Below are 17,640 nucleotides of genomic sequence, written 5' to 3'. Positions count from 1 at the left end.
TTGGCACTGCTTTGCTGGTGGCTTAAGCACTGCTTAGTCTGCCCACTGGGTAACCCAGCCCTGGGGTTAACCCTGGCTCCTGCGTAGTGGGAGGCCACAGCTGTAAACCCTGCGGGTGGGATTAGCAGGAGGCAGGGCTGGCAATCACCAGGACAAGCCTTTCTTAAAATCAGCGTAGGGCTGTCCCTGATGTAGCTGCCCCTGCCACTTTGAATGTTGTGGGGTGGCCGGAAAGGGGAGCTGAGACAGCAGGCTGGCTGGCAAATATACTCGCCAGGGATTACGCCGGTTATCTCGTTAGACTCTAGTGGATGGTCAGGAGACTGGTGCGTGACAGCTCTGATGGAGATCAAACAGCGGAGAGGGGGCATCTGATCATCGCTAGCGCTGGTGATCCCGCAGCCAGCTCTGTCCTAGGGGCGCAATTAACGGGTGGCTGTCCAGAGACAAAGGTAGCGTTTCTCTTTGAACTAGGCCAGGCTGGCTGCTGTGCTCGTGCGATACGGACGCTGGCTGGCGAACAAAGGCGAACTAGCAGTCATGCACTTGTCAGATGGCTCTGCAGACGGCACAGCCAGGCCTGGGGCTGACCTCAGAGCTCTTGGGGGGAAACGGCAGTGAGGCCTAATGAGCATGAGGCTAGGCAGTGGGCAAGCCTCCGTGTTCCTCCCAGATCCGCCACTGATTTGCTGTGTTTGTGAGTCACTAGGATTTGGTGCGTCTGTAGTAAAGCTGGCTGGGCCTGGCAGATGTAACTGATGCTAAGACTCAGCGCTGCTCTAGCGCCACGAACCAGTGGAATTACAAGCGTTCGTTCCCGGGCGTAAGAGTGATCAGAACCCATCCCAGTGTGTTTGCCAGCCCTGCGGGGGTGTGTGTGTGTTCGTTAGTTACGGGCTGTGCCGGGCCGTGTTTGCATTTCGAGTCTTGCCCTTTGGGTCACGTCCACGCACACGCCCCTGCAGTGGGGCACGGGGTGAAGGCATGGGGCTGTGCTCTTGCCAGCTGCTGGGGGGTCATGGCTGCTGTTCTGCAGGGAGCAGGGGAGGTGATGTTTCCCTTGCTGGAGATGCAGGGGATAAGGAAAAGCCCATGCACATGCCAGGCGGCTCCTGTGCATATGAATGCACTTGCACACACACGTGTGAAGTTTGTGCAAACTCCTGACGGAGGCCAATCGTCACATTTCACCCCCTGTGATTCAGGCAAGGATGCTCCAAGCTGTCACATTCCATCGAATTTTTAAAAATAGAAACAGATCATTTTCTCTCCGATCCCAGCGACTGTCATTTCTAGTCCACTCTGGTCCAGAAGCGCTATGGCGGCATAGAAATGTTCAGCTGGAAGGGCCAGGAGGCTGTCAAGTCCAGGACAGGAAAAGGGAAACTAGGCCACCCGTGGCACGTGTCTGTCCAACCTCCGCTTACAGATGGACAACCCCCTTGGCAAGCCTCTTTCAGAACTAACATTCCCTTGTGGCTGGCTTTCCCCAGGATCTCCCCGTGGCTTCTTGTCCTGCCTTCCGTGCCCGTCGCTCCCCTTTCCTCGGCAGCCCGGAGCTGACTGGAAGGCTGTTCTCCGATCCCCACTCCCATGTCCAGGCTACAGAGGAAAGGTGCCCGGTTTTAACCTTTCCTCAGAGGTCAGGTGTCTCCAAACCTTCCAGCCATTTTTGTTGCTCTCCCATTTGTCCACGTCTTTCCTGCCGCGTGGCGCCCAGAGGCGGAAGCAGGACTCCTGCGGAGGCCCTGCCAGTGAGGAGAGCCGAACTGCAATTTCCCGTGGCTTCTGTGCAGCGCTCCTCTTGGTGGACCCGGAATATTCACCTCTCTCACCATCACATGGGACTTTTCCATCCGGGACGAAGGAACCCGTGTGCCGCTCCAGGAGAGCCTGTGTGCCTGTCGCACACACACGCATTGCATCACAGGACGAATACAGGCTCACGCGTGGATTATGCCCAAGTGTCCTCCACTAGCTCTGCTCCTGCAAGGTTCCTGTGGTGGAATCGGAATGGCAGATCCACACCTCACGAGTGTGCAGTCTTTGTGCTCGTGCAGCTCCAGCAAGCACCCTGGTAGGCACAAGCTGCTGACACATGCACACAAGCATATACCAGTCTGTGCATGGGATTTAGGTACGTTTTGCTTGCATGCTGGCCCTGACCACTTGATGTGTGAAGGGAAAGCGCTTTGGCTGGTCTGAGTGGCTAAGAAGGATGGATCTGAGCAGGGTCTCTGGTGCCCCCTGCATTTTCTATTAGTCTGATTCGATTAGGGATTCCAGGGGTATTAAATCACAGACTGAGTGCGCCTTTGTCCAGATGCTATTTCCTGAATCTCTTGCCTTTTGCCCATAAAAGCCGTGGCATGCAGCAGAGAGCAGCAGGCTCCTCGTGCTTTATTGCTCTGAGATGACATGTAGGAAAAACAAATTTGAAGAAACCTAAACCAAAATTTGTAATCTAATAACAGCTGGTCGTCTTGAAACACTGCTCCTGCTAACAGCGCAATTTCTGTGCCCAGCAGAATTATGCATCTAAGCAGGATTTCATCTTCCAGGTTATTGCTCCTCTGGGCCCTGGGAACATCATCTCTGAAGCAGATAAATGGTTTCAGATCCCTAATACAAATGTCATTTATTTCTCTTAAACATCCAGCAGCCATGCCGCTCAAGGTAACATTCCTCCTTGCAACCTGCACTTCTGAACCGGGGGGAAGCGACTATATTCTCTCGAAGCTCTCTGGACAATTTTTATTGGCTTTTAGCCTTTGTTTAGGCATTTTGCAAGGAAAATTCCACGCAGAAGCGAAGGGGGGATGCTAGACTCAGGGTATGTCTACACAGCAGCGTTATTTTGGAACAACATCAGTTATTCTGAAATGACGTATTGTGCATCTACTCAGCAAGCCTGTCACTTTGAAATATTCAAAATAATGGGCTTCTTACTCTGACTCCCATAACCCTCATTGTATGAGGAGTAAGAGATGTCGGGGGAAGAGTGCTCTGTTGCCAAGCGTGCTGTGCAGATGCGCCCAAATTGGAACTAAGCTATTTGGACATAAGCATGCAATAGCATAGCGCACGTTGTGGCGCTTATTTCAAGGTTAGCCCTGCTGTGTAGACGTGCTCTCGGTTTCATTCCTGTTCTCAGCCCTTTGTGCTACAAGCTGCTGCTCTTTGGGAGGCTACGTCTAGACCACGCTCTTCAATCGGAAAAGATACGCAATTCGTGTGTCTCTTTTCGATTTAACTTCATCACATGGCACCAAATTTCAGAAAAAAGTTCTCTTTCGAGCCATCTCTTCTCCCTCGTAGAACGAGGTGTGCAGGGACGGTGAACGAGCGCGTCCGTTCTTTCAAAACCATTTTTCAAAAAAGTAGACGTGTTCCTTGGACGCGGCGTTGCTTTTCGGGACACTTCGGGTGACCCCCGAAAGCAATGCAGTCTAGCGTAGCCTGAGCCTGGGCAGGGAGCTTTTCAGTGGTGCTGGAGGGAGAGAGCAATAGACACATGCACACGTGAGGGCTGACTCACAGCAGGAGCGAATTGCTGGGGAAGAGACTGAGAACATTTCCTCTCCCAGGAAGAGGGCTAATGGGTTCCTAAAAGCATTGGGAAGAAAGCGATGCTTGGTCCCACGTGTGAAATAAATCCCTAGCAGTGGCCACATCACAAACTCACCTGTTTACTAGAGCGGCGTGGAGGCCAGGACTTGTCCTGCAAACAATCAGCTCCAAAAGCAACCTCGGTCGGCGCGTGGCCCCACACGTCGTGTGTGTCACTGTAGTAACACTGGGAGGAGAAAAGCGACATGGACGGACGCCAGCAGAATCTGGCAGCCCTTTGCAGGGCCAACAATTAACCAAATGTCTCCTGGGCCACCCATTGGACCCGCTGGGCCAGGCGAGGCCACAGGTTGCCCCCCAGGAGCTAGAGAAGTCGGTGTACCCCTGGAAGGGCGCTGTGTAGCCCTGGTTGAGAACCACTTGCCTGAAAACCCATCAGCTCATGGGGTGAGAGTCTCTGGCCTGTGCCCTGCCGGAGAACGCAGATTTGCTAATGGGCTGCTCAGTGTCGCTGGGGAGGACACAGAGAGAATACAGTCTAGAAGCTGGAAGGGGAAGCCGGACAAATTCGGAGTGGAAAGAAGGCCTACCGCTTCTACCAGAGGTGAAGTGACCGTTGGAACGACTGACAGACCCCCCTCCATCAAGATTGGATGCTGTAAGGCAGTGTTCCTCAAACTGTGCACGAGACATCGCCAGGGGCTCCGCGCAGTTGACAAACTGGAAACATCGACAGGTACAACACAGACAATCAGGGACCGCTGGGGCTCCGCATACATTTGTACGCATGTAAAGGGCTCCGGAGCCCAAAAAGTGTGAGAACCGCTGCTGTAGGACAGTGTTTCTTACAGAGTGTTCCACAGCACAGCGGTGTGCCGCGAGGCAGTCAGAGGTGTGCCGGGAGAACAGAATTCAAAATGGCTGCCTTTAAAGGAGCAGGCGACCTTGGTTTTTTGCTCAATAACTTTCCCCCGACCTTTTTTTTTTTCCCCTCAACAAAAAATCCTTGGAGTTCTTCATAAACAAAAATTCTCATTTGGTGGTCCTCGGTCTTAAAAAGTTTAAGAAACACTGTGGTAAGAGATCTGCCCTGGGAATGGCTTGGGAACAGGTCTCTGGCCTGTGTGATACACTCCGTCTTCAGTCCTGTTTTCATTCCAGCTAACCCCCTGGGAAGGCTGTCGGCTATGAACGGAAACCTGAAAGCTCTGATCCCCCAGCCTAACAGCGGATGTATCCCAGAGACTTATCAACCGGCCGGTTATTCCATCTCTGCTGCAAGCCTGCACCCCAAAGTGGCTATTGGTGTAATCTGATTCCCAGCCTTTCCTTTTTCCTTGTATTAATCTTGTATTTAGCCAGCAGATGCTAGAGGATGGGCCCAGGGTGCTCTCTGGGTAAGATCCGCGGTGCACGTTGACCTGGGGCCGTGGCTGGCCCTTCGGGAGCAGAAGAACCTGTTCACATTTTGTGAGGTCGGTTTTCCTAGCCGCTCACCTGTGTGGGGGTGGCGGCAGCACAGCGGAGCTGGAGAGTCTAGGGGACTGCGGGTGGCACCCCCTGCTGGCCATGGGGTGAGTAGAAGCACTCTGTGCAGCTGGTGTGGTGCCCTCGAGTGGAGGGCCCCACACTTGGGCGATGTGTAGCCCTGTCTTTATGCTCTTTGCCCTGATTTGACCCTCTCAGCGGTGCCCCCAGACACCACCCGTATTCCAGGGCCACGTGAGACTCTACGACGGTGCCCTATGCAGGGCTGAGGAGCGCTGCCTACCTGACAGGCCCCTCTGGGTGACTCAGCCCGTCGCTCATCCCCAGGGCAGCGCAGCACGCCCCATCCCTCGCCCACGAAGACCGTGGAACCGGGCGCCAGGGCCCCGCCAGGTCTCAGTGACTTGCTCAGCGCCGCTTGGTGGAGGGAGTTCTGTCCTGTGGGAACAAGGCAGAGGCCCGACAACCCCATTTCACATCTAACCCCCCCATGGCACTTCCAGTGGCAGGATTTGAGGCGGGGGTGGTCTCTACGCAGAACGCTTCCTGTCACTCACATCCTGCTCTCCGGAGCCGGCCAGCCCCCGGCCCAAGCGCTGTTCTGGTTTGAAGTAAGAGCCTTTTCCAACCAGCTGCAGCTGAGAGTGAAACTCTCCTCCCCCCTCATTTTACAGCTCGGGGTCCAGTTCCCGCATCAGAGCAATTTGTACTGCAATCAGCGTGCCCTGGCTCTGACGTGACGGGGGAAAGGTGCGGGGCTCTCACAGGGCAGTTCTGCTGAGCCAGAGACCAGGACCCCGAGCCGTTTCCAGGTCTGGGCTCTGCAGCCGGGGGATTTGAACCGGCTCTATAGCACCCATCTCCTTGGTCATTGTCGAGCCAGGACCCTTCAGGGCACAGCTGGGCCGTGGCGCTGGCGCCATCCCAGTGACAGTGACTTTGCTTTAGTGCCGTTCGGGGCCCGGCTCATCGTTTCTCAGCGTGAAAGGCTGGGATTTGCTGCCGGGAGATGGCCACTGGGAAAGCTGGGTGCCCTGCCCCATGCATAAGGGTGCGGTAGCTAGTCAACCCCTTACAGCCACCGGACGGACCAACGGCACCTACCTCCCACTTGAGGCCCTTCACTGTTCTTGCGCCCCCTTGGAGAGGGCAGTGCGCCCCGGGAGAAACAGAGGCTCTTCCCTTCCCGCTGGCTGGGCACGCAGCCCTCCTGTCCAGAAGTTCTAGTCGAGAGTCTTCTCTTTCCTCTCTCTGCCCCGCGGCCCGCCTCGCTCTCTCCTGACTTGAGAGCGTGTGAATCTCCATCCCGCGCTTGCAACGCTGAATCACAGTCATCTGTTACCATGGCGACATCTGGGCGGCAGCGTTGGCGACTTTATCGGCGCGCAGGAGGAGGCAGCAGAGATGTAGCTGTACACCCCAGCAATGAAAAGGAAGCCCTTCGCCTCGTTTGCCTGGGCCCAGTGATCTGGAAGTGTCCTGGCTTCGTGCAGGGCACGTGATGGCCCCAAAAGGGCTACTTTGTATAAACCAGTGTTTCTCAACCTTTTTTTTATAAAGTACCCCTTAAAAAATGGTAAGTGCCCCCAGTACCTACAGTTTCAGATGCACAATTTTTTTTCTACTGTTGCAACACGTTTGTTTAAACAACTTAATCGTAGTCGGGCGGGTGATGACATTTTTGGGTGTAAAAAGTACAAAAATAATAAAGCACTGCAAAACTTTAAACAAATTCAGTCTTCTCTAAATTTCCATTGTGTTGACGTCCCCCGCCCCCCCCCCGACTTCTCTTGAGTACCCCTAAGGGGACTCGTACCACTGGTTGAGAAACACTGGTCTAAACTACTGGAAACCCCTAGACTCTGGGTGTGACCGGCCAGGGGAGGGGGTTCTGGTGACTGAATGTTTCCATCCTGCTGTTATGCTGGAGGGCTCTGGTGGCACCGGAGTGTCCTGCCTGCTCTGGTAGTTTAGCTGATCCCTTGCTCTTAGCCTGGGTTGTTTTGCCCCCAAGTCCCCCCTTGCAGGTCAGGAAAGGGAGGAGAGGAAACCGGGAACAGGTTTTGCAAAGTCTTGTTTGTTGTGTTGAGACGTTTTGATTTTATTGAACTGTTCGGAGCCGCTCTACTCCTCAGCGCTGCGATGCCATGCGCAAGGCCCAGGGCTGAGCCCAATGCCGGAGGGACTGACCCACGAGGGGAAAACTTCCCCAGAGGGAGGGTGTCCCAGAACTGCGCCTGTGCCTTCTTCCAAAGCACTTGATTCCTGGCACGCCAGAGACAGGATGCTGGGCTAGATGGACCATAGGCCTGGTCTGTGCCTCTGAATATCTTCCTGGGTGGCACTGGCCAAAGATTTTCCAATACAGCAGAATATGGGAATTGCCGAGATCAATGAATCAGTGGTGTCTTTCTCAAGCGCCCCTCTTGTAGCCCTTTATTCTAGCACGTGTTCTGATTTGCTTGCCTGGCATCGCAGAGAATGGTCTAGCAGAATAGTTCTCCGACTGCAGAAAGTTTCATCTTTGATGGGCAGCTTTGTTCTTTTTCAGGCAATTGTTAAACTTGACCATTTTACATGATTGTCATGGCAGCGGTGCAGAGTTCCGTGCTAGACCTTCCCTTGGTTAGCGGTTTTAATTCAACATGTCCTATTGTCTCGCACTCTCTGTATAAGCCAGGGCACAGAGAATGAATCAGTTGGGTCTGAGTTAAGATGTAATTTTTTTTTTTAAATTACCATGTGACTCCATGAACTTTCCCTTGCTCTTTTGTCTCTACTGAGTTCCTGGTCAGGTTCCCTTAGGCTGCCAAGAGGGAAGGTCCTCTCATGGATTGGTAACTGGTTAAAGGACAGGATACAAAGGGTAGGAACAAATGGTCAGTCTTCAGAGTGGAGAGAGGGAACTAGTGGGGTCCCCTGAGGTTCTGTGCTAGGACGAATCCCATTCAATAGTCATAAATGATCTCAAGAAAGGGGTAAACAGTGAGATGGCAAAAACGTGCAGATGATACTAAACTGCTCCAGATAGTTAAGTCCAAAGACTTATTCTTGCCATCTTGCTGTGTCCCTAGCCTCTGTTTGTGGTAGGGAAATGCCAGAGGAGGTGGTGAAGGCCAGGACTTTAACAGAGTTCAAAAAAGAGCTAGTTAGATTCCTGGAGGCTAGGTCCAGCAGTGGCTATTAGCCAGAACGGGTAGGAATGGTGTCCCCAGCCTGTTTGTCAGAGAGCGGAGATGGATGGCAGGAGAGAGATCGCTTGATCATTACTTGTTCATTTCACTCCCGCTGGGGCTCCTGGCATTGGCCGCTGTCAGCGACAGGATACGGGGCTGGCTGGATCTGATCCAGTATGGCCGTTCTTATGTTCTAATGCACATTGAAAAACATAATCCTAACTATAAGTATCAAATGATGGGGACTAAATTAGCTGTTACCACTCAAGAGAGAGATCTTGGCGTCACGGTGGAGAGTTCTCTGAAAACAGCCCCTCTGTGCAGCGGCCGTCAAACAAGCAAACAGCGTGTTACAAATCGTTTAAAAGGGATAGAAAATAAGACTGAGAATATCTTATTGTCTCTATGTAAATCCATGGTACGCCCACATCTTGAGTACTGGGTGCAGATGTGGGCGTCTCATCTCAAAAAAGATAACTTGGCACTGGAAAATTCAGAAAAGGGCAACAAAAATGATTCAGGGTTTGGAACAGCTGCTATATGAGCAGAGATTAATGAGACTGGGACATTTCAGCTTAGTCTCTTTTCTAAGGGGGATATAATAGAGGGCTGCGAAATCATGACTAGTGTGAAGAAAGTAAATGAGGAAACGTTATTTACTTGTTCCCATAACACAAGAACTAAGGGTCACCTAATGAAATGAATACGCAGCAGGTTTAAAACGAAAGGAAGTTTTTCTTCATGCAGCGCACAGTCAGCCTGTGGAACTCCTTGCCAGAGGATGTTGTGAAGGCCGGATCTTTAGCAGGATTAAAAAAAGAGAAAGATAGACACGAAGAGAATAGGTCCATCAGTAGCTATTAGCCAGCGATAGTGTCTCTAGTCTCTGTTGCCAGCAGCTGGGAATGGGCGACAGGAGGTGGATCACTGGATGATTTCCTGTTCTGTTCGCTCCCTTTGGGGAATCTGGCATTGGCCACCGTGGGCAGACAGGACACGGGGCTGGGTGGATCTTTGGTCTGACCCAGTCTGGCCGTTCCCATGTTACATGGCATCGACAAAGGATCTATCTCGTGGTGCAGCCAGCACCGACTACTCACATGGTGCCACTGACAGGTGGGGTTGGCGGTAAGCAAGATAAACAGAGGTGCCCAGAATTAGCTCTGAAAACTCTGTATAACATGGGTTGATTTACAGTAGCAGGTTCATCAAGAGTAGGGCCCTGTTGTGCTTGGTGCTGTACAAACCCAATAAAAGCACCTGTGTCCTGATGAACTTGCGGGCTAACGATGCAAGTCTTAGACTTTCACTAGCCAGGGCTTGCCTTCCAGATCAGTGCCACAAACCTCATGACCCTCCATTTATCGTTCTCAAATGAGTGAATCCTTCACTTTTCTATAGCATTTTTCATTCAGACGTGCTCAACAGTTTCACACATCGAGTGGTAAAACCTTGCGCCCTCGCCCAACCCCATAAAGTTGGTCATTACCATAATTCCCACTTTTCAGGTGGGGGAAACAGCCTCACCAAACAGGGACGTGACTCTGGGTCACACGGTGCCAGGAATATGGACTAACCCTCTGGATTCCCAGCGCTCCACCCCCAGGAATTCATGCTTCCTCTCTCCGCTGGGCACGGTTGACGTCTGCTCGTGTTTCTCCCAGTGCTGGTTTGCAAAGCGACGGAAGGTGTCAAGCCTGAAAGGCTGGCGTGCCAGTGCCCAGCACTGTGGGGTGAGCTGCAGAGGTAATTTCACACAGCCGGGATGCCCACACATATCCTCTGTTTGCATCAATGACTCTGCAAATATTGGCTCCAGGGCCTGTCCCAAATTCTAATCCCTGCCAGGCTGGGGCCATTACTCATCCCATCAGCGGAGCTCATCCCAGCAGTCTCGCCAGACCATGGTGAGTCATGCTTAGCAGCGTCCATGCTGGAAGCCAGTCCCAGGATCAGGGCAGTGACAGAGCCTGCTTGCAGAGCGACGTGGCAGCGAAAAGGGCCATTGTGTGCCTGGGCAGTAAGGAAAGTGAAGAGTAGCAGAGAGAAGCTTTTCCCTCCGCATACAGCACCAGTGAGCCTGGCCCTGGCACCCTGCCTCCAGTCCGGGTGTCCACATTGCTAACAGGACGTTGAAAGATGGGAAAGGTGCCGGCAGGAGTCGCGCTCGTTGGTCGAGGGCTGGAGAAAATGGTGGGCGGGCGCTGAGAGCCCTGCAAAGCGCTGTGTCTTCAGCGGATCGGAGAGAAGATTGAGAAGTAACTTGGCTGCGGTGCCTGAGGAGCTTTGTGGAGAGCGAGTACCAGGGACGGGGCGGGGGGGGGGGGGGAGGAGGGCGGTTTCAGGCTAGCAGAGACAGGCAGAAGAACCAGTGCCTGGAAGCTGAAGCCAGATCATTGAAATTAGAAGCAAGGCCCGTAACCTTTCCTACAGTGAGGCAGTTAGACACCGGAGCCAGCGCCCACAGGGAGCGGGGGATGCTCCATCTCTCGGTGGTCACCCGGCAACGTGCTTTGGCCAAACACAAGGGGCTGGGTTCAATGCGGGGGAAGCTGGGGGAAGGTGACATGCAGAGGAGGCCAGACTAGAGGGTCTGGTGCAGGATTTCCCAACATATGTGTCTGGATCCAGCTGTGGGTCGCCATTACATTTCAAAAGGGGCGCCAAGCATCTCCCCAGCTGGCTCTGCTCTCCCTCCTCCCCCCATCTTTGAATTGCCTTGGGTCACCAAGTCTTCCTGGGTCCCCATCTGGAAAAGGTGGGGAACCGCTGGTCTAGAGGTTCCTTCTGGCCTCCTGGTGCTAGGAAGCCGTGCAGAGCAGGGAGGGCTGCCGGTCTGGAGTGTATCTCCGTGCTTATACCCCTGCGTGCACTGTGCCTGGGACTACCGACTGCTGCTGCTCCAGGATGCTCTTTAGAGCCTCACTTCCAAGCAAAACATTTTGTTTTAGATGAGAAGCCCTCAAAGTAAGTAGAACTGGGGCCCGAGGCCGCTCTGGGATTCTGCTGAACGGGCAGCTGGAGAGAAGGAACCAGCTGCAGCTGCCTGTATCCCTTGGTGACTTGCTTCTCGGCTTTGTGTTCTACTGACCTATTCTCTGCCCTCTTGTGTCCTGGTGCTAGTAACAGACGAAGCAAGCCGGTGGCTCAGCTGACAGCAGGGGCAGCCCTAGACTAGCTGCCAGCAACTGGCACCCCAGGCGACCCTGCAATCAGCGCCCCCCCTCCAAACCCCTCAATGATATTGCACCACCATGTGGCACCCCATTTAACTCGGTGCCCTGGGCGACCGCCTAGTTCGCCTGTATGGACGGGCTGCCCCTGGCTGATGGCTACATCCGTCTGCAGCTCGCGGCCATCTGCAAGGTGGGACCATGGCCAAAAGCACTTGCCCGTCAAGTCAGAGAAGAAAACTCTGCCCCACGCTCCATTTCCCCCCTTCCTTTTGGCAACTTTTTGCCTCCAGGCCACGATGCAAATCTCAGAATGGCCGGACCGGGTCAGACCAAGGCCCATCCAGCCCAGTGTCGGGTCGCCGACAGTGGCCAGCGCCAGGTGCCCCAGAGGGAGTGAACAGAGCAGGGAACCCTCAAGGGGCCCATTCTGAGACTTTCTGTCACGTTACTGGATTTTGAGGGGAGCAGCCAGATCGCTGCTGCACCCATGGGGCGGGGGGTGTTGGCCCCAAAAATGGTATAGAAGGGGCCATGTGAGGTATTGAATAGAAGCTCACTGTCTGCTGATCCTGTGTACGCGGTTCATGTGATTGTATAATGTCTGTGTGTGCAATTATAAGCATGTACTTGTATGGATACTGAATATTTCCCTGCATGTGGTTGAGCATTGGGCAGGGCCCGGCCTATGGGCATGCTAATCAGCAAGGCCCTGTGGGACAATGGCACTCAATGGGCCAAGGACACACCTAAAGAATGAGGGTGACTCATACCTAAGGCCTACCAGCAGGCAACACAGGAATAAGGTGGACCAGGTGACCTGCTATAGCCAAGAAGAGACCAGGAAGGAGGGATAAATAGGCCATGTGGTGGTCTCCATCTTGGTCTTCAGCTCAGCACTTCATCCCAGAGGCAGCAGTGCAGGGATCAAAGAGCCAGAAAGACCTGTGGACCCATCCTGAACCTAGGATGCGCAACAAGGACTTTTAAACCAGCAGCTGTAACATCTCTGCTAGAGCCTGCATCGAGGACTGGGAGATTCGATGCATGTAATGTACTATTCTTTAACAATCTTACTCTCATGCTTTTCTTTACTGTAATAATAAACCTTTAGATGTTAGATGCTAAAGGATTGGCCCAGCATGATTTGTGGGTAAGGTCCAGAAGGTAAATTGACCAGGGATCTGTGGCTGGTTTCTTGGGACCAGACAGAACTTGTTCGGGGTAGGTGGGATTGGGTGCTAGGACCCCCCACCTGTGTATGAGGCCCGGGCCATCTGGGGCACGGATATTGGTGGGGTGCCGGAGGGGTTTTGCTCATGAGGCATCAGGCAGGCAGCTGAAGCGCTCTGTGGGACTGGTTTGTGACCTGTGTGGAGAGATCACCAGTCTGGGGGCTGTAAGGAGCCCCGAATTTGAGCAATTCGCCCTGAGCGGATGCCCTCAGCTATGCCCAGACACGGCCTGGTCTGTCACACTTTCCTTTGAACTTTTCTTTATGGAATCTAAAATAGAAAAGCACCAAGGCCAGGATTCAACATGCCCGTGCTGAAGTTACCTGCAGAACCCCACTGATCGGAGTGGAGCCAGGAGGTCCGGCCAACTTCTCCACTGGAGTACACTGGCATTGCTCCTTTGGCTTCGGTGGAATGATGCAAATGTACACCTGCTTTAGTGGAGCTATGCGGATTCATACCAGAAAGGCCCAAAATCAGAGGAGAAAGAGAATCCCATCAGCAAATCACTGGATAAAGAGTAATCAGTAAAAATCTGTGCAGCAGGAGAAGTATGGAGAGCATCTATTTCCTTGCTTTCTGTTGAAATGCTCGGACTGTAGCAGTGCCCTAACAGACTCTTCGTAGAATAAATCCGAGATGCAATATGCAGCTGAGCTGGGTTAATATGGGGAAAGCTGGGGATGTGGATTTTTCATTCAACTGTTTCTAATCTACCATAGTTAGAGTTTGATCAAGAACTTCTCGTAAATGGTAAGAGCTAAGATCATCAAATTTGGTACACGGCTTCCTCCTGTCATAACTGGAAGCAACATAAGGGCCTGCCTAGCTTGCAAACAGGGAGATTGCAGAGGGAGTTCTCCTAGAGAAGGAGGAAGCTAATACAGGACCCTTGAGGGAAGTGGCTGTAGAGTGAGTTTGTGTTTGGGGGCTTCTTGCTGTGTTGTGCTGAGCTTGTGTTTGGCTGTTTGACTGGGGTTTTTCCCCCTTCCCCCTCTTGCCCCACAGAGTATGTGCTGTGGCTGGCAGGTGGAAGCTGTGAGCTTCTAATTAGGGTTTGAAATCTAGAAGCCTCTGCTCATTGGTTGAGCTTTAATCAGGGGGAGGGGCTATCAGGCAGTCCAAGGCTTTATAAAGGAGTGAGTCAGCAACCAGGGAGCTTGGAGAGGGAGTTGGGAAGGAGGTGAGATACACTTGCCATTCTTTAAAATCTTTTTGCTACACTCCTGCCCTTAAAGGAGGCATTGAGTAACATCTGAGGAAACTCTCGGAAGGAAGGAAGGCAGGCAGGCAGGTTTAGATAGTGATAGGTCTGCTGTTGTTACCAGCACAGCATGTGCCATGTTTGTCTGCGCTCCAAGCAATTGCTGGCTGCGCACACAGCACCAACTCCCTTTGCCAGCGAGAGAGGCAAGGTGGCCCCACGTGTGGCCCTGCCCCTGGGGAGCCCTGGCATGTCTGACCTGCACTATAAGGAGGCTGAGAGGGGGAAGTGATCAGGAATAGTCAGTATGGATTCACAAAGGGCAAGTCATGTCTGACCAGTCTGATTAGCTTCTATGATGAGGTAACTGGCTCTGTGGATGTGGGGAAGGCAATAGATGTGATATACCTTGACTTTAGCAAGGCTTTTGATACGGTCTCCCACAATATTCTTGCCAGCAAGTTAAGGGAGTGTGGATTGGATAAATGGACGGTAAGATGGATAGAAAGATGGCTAGACTGTCGGGCCCAGCGGGTAGTGATCAATGGCTCGATGTCAGGTTGGTGGTCAGTTTCTAGCGGAGTGCCCCAAGGATCAGTTCTTGGACTGGTTTTGTTCAACATCTTTATTAATGACCTGGCTGAGGGGATGGATCGCGCCCTCAGCAAGTTTACAGATGACACTAAACTAAGGGGAGAGGTAGATACGCTGGAGGGCAGGGATAGGGTCCAGAGTGACCTAGACAGATTAGAGGATTGGGCCAAAAGAAATCTGATGAGGTTCAACAAGGACAAGTGCAGAGTCCTGCCCTTGGGACAGAAGAATCCCAAGCATTGGTACAGGCTGGGGACCAACCAGCTAAGTAGCAGATCTGCAGAAAAGGACCTGGGGGTTACAGTGGATGAGAAGCTGGAGATGAGTCAACAGTGTGCCCTTGTAGCCAAGAGGGCTAATGGCATATTAGGGTTCATTAGGAGCAGCATTGCCAGCAGATCCAGAGATGTCATTATTCCCCTTTATTCGGCATTGGTGAGGCCACGCCTGGAGTATTGTGTCCAGTTCTGGGGCCCCCACTATAGAAACGATGTGGGCACATTGGAGAGGGTCCAGAGGAGGGCAACCAAAATGATTAGGGGGCTGGAGTGCATGACCTATGAGGAGAGACTGAGGGATTCGGGTTTGTTTAGATGGCAGAAAAGAAGAGTGAGGGGGGATTTGAGAGCAGCCTTCAACTTCCTGAAGGGAGGTTCCAAAAAGGATGGAGAGAGGCTGTTCTCAGTAGTGACGATGGCAGAACAAACAGCAACGGTCTCAAGTTGCAGTGGGGGAGGTCTGGGTTGGAGATTAGGAAAAATTATTTCCCTAGGCGGGTGGGGAAGCACTGGAATGGGTTCCCTAGGGAGGGGGTGGAATCTCCATCCCTAGAGGTGTTTAAGACCCAGCTTGACAAAGCCCTGGCCGGGTTGATTGAGTTGGGATTGGTCCTGCCTTGGGCAGAGGGCTGGACTGGATGACTCCTGAGGGCTCTTCCAGCTCTATGGTTCTAGGAAAGCAGGATGTGCCTGGAATGGGATTGAGTCTCCTAAAACCTCCCAGAAAAGAGACAATCACCAGATCAAGCACAGTCCTCAAAACTGACATAACCGAGTGCATGTTGAAAGATACTGAACCAAGATAAGCCAGACACATAGGGTGAACCTGGAATAGGATTGCTTGTCAATAAACCTTGCCACAGAGAAAAAGTGGAGAAATTTGGAGTCCTTCTCTGTTTTGGCACCACTCAATCAATGTTATTGGAAGCCAAATTGACTATACCTTTTTTGTTAAGGCATAGCGAATGATAACAGTTCATAAGGGTGAAGAAAAAATGTACTTGATGGAATTCCAATTTTTAAAAAATTTACTGAAAAAACTAAATAGAAAAATTAACAAACATTTTTAAAGAAATCCAAAATAAAAATTAACTGAATAAAAATAACACTATTTTTGAAAAAAGCAGTCACTTAAATAGAGCATGTACACTTTCCTTTTATTTTCAAAAAATCTTCTAGTTTTATAATTACAATAATGCCAATGGGAAAAAAGTACAAATTCCTAGCACCACTGAAATTCCCGCTTGCCTGCCAACATGCCAAAGCTTTCAGTAATGGTGAGTGAGAGGACGATTTACACTGGGCCCCCTTGGCCTCTTCAGAGAGCCAGCAAACGGAGATGTCTCCAGGAGAGGCTGACTGTTATGCCAGGGTGTTTTATTGCACAGTAGAGATAACGGCCTGAGAGCACAGGACTAGTCACAGAGCCCTTAATCTGACCTCATCTCCTGTTTACAGGGTCCTGGTAGAGACAGAGAGCAACTGATTGATCACAGAGTCTCACAATCCCCAACCATAAACAAAAGACAGGACGTTTTCTGGTCATGCATGTGGGCCCATTATTTCTCTAGTGTTCTAAGAAATTGCCTTGGTATGCAATGTTGATTTCTCTCTCCCTGCCCCCTTTTTAAACTGGAAACAGCCGAAGGAATGTGCATCCGAGCATGGAACATTTTTCTGAACAACTGATTCCGTCCAAGCTGCCTGTGAGTAAGGCAGGGAGCACTGCACGGCCCTGCCAGGATTTTGTTTTAACGAGGAGAGAGCTCTGGGGAGCAGCACTTGGGGATGGGCATGTGAACGCATACCCACGTGCATGTACGCGCTGTGACGTTGTGGGGGGCTGTCTGCTCTGGAACCGGGGTCCCCTGCGCTGGGCTGTGCGATTCCCACTGACTCACCCGCATGTGAATTGGCCCAGACACAGGCCCAGTCTGGGCAGTTAGCAAAGCTCTTCCCAGGGGGAGAGACAAGGGGAGGGAGGCGGAGACGAACACCCGCTGTGGGGAAAAGGGTCAGTTGCTGGCTGGGGAACATGAAGGGAACAGCCTTAGCTGAGGGTCTAGGGGTGACAATGGACCCCCTAATCCAGTAGAAGTGCCCCTTTAAGGGGTCCGGGGCCGGGAGGGGGGCAGAAGAGTTGCCCTGGTGTTGGCCCGAGTGGCCACCAGGGAAACCTGGGGAGGGCTAGCCTCCCACTAGTTCGAATTAAGGGGCTACACACCCCTTAATTCGAACTAGCTAGTTCGAACTAGGCTTAATCCTCGTGGAATGAGGTTTACCTAGTTCGAACTAAGCGTTCCATTAGTTCGAATTAAATTCGAACTAATGGAGTGCTAGTGTAGCGCCTATGAAAGTTAGTTCGAACTAACTTTGTAGTGCAGACATACCCTCTCTGAGCTGAGGTTTGCCTGCCAGTCCCTGCCTCTGGGGCAGCCTGCCCTTCCTCCAGCCCCAGCCAGCTAACCCTGGAAAGTCCCAGGTCATGGGACCTGGTGCACTGAGCCCTCTTGTGGCCTTTTTGCCCACAGCGATGGCAAGTTAGGCTTTGGGCTGTCTCTGTCCAGGCCCTGGCTGGTTCTCTGGGGCGCAGACGACCTGTTCCTTGGGCTCGCCTTGTAGTTGACTCCCTCCGTCGCTCAGCCGAGATCCTGTCTCTGCGCGATTCCCTTTCTCTCCGGGACTCCCATTCACACCCGGACCGGCTCTCCGTGAACTCGTCCGCCAGCCTCCCGGCCTCCTGGGGGTTCTCTGGTCTCCGGTCCTTAAGCCACAGCCTCAGTTTGGGTGGGCACGCTTCATAGAACTGCTCCATCAGGACCAGCTTGAGCAGCTCCTCTGCGGTCTGGGCTCCGACTCCAGACACCCACTTGAGGCAGTATTGCGACAGGTGGGAGGCCAGATCCACATAGGTCTCCCGTG

This window comes from Pelodiscus sinensis, chromosome 25, assembly GCF_052426305.1.
Source record: "Pelodiscus sinensis isolate ZL-2025 chromosome 25, ASM5242630v1, whole genome shotgun sequence".
Classification (NCBI taxonomy): domain Eukaryota; kingdom Metazoa; phylum Chordata; order Testudines; family Trionychidae; genus Pelodiscus; species Pelodiscus sinensis.
The sequence above is the reverse complement of the archived record's forward strand: the minus strand, read 5'-3'. Positions refer to the sequence as shown.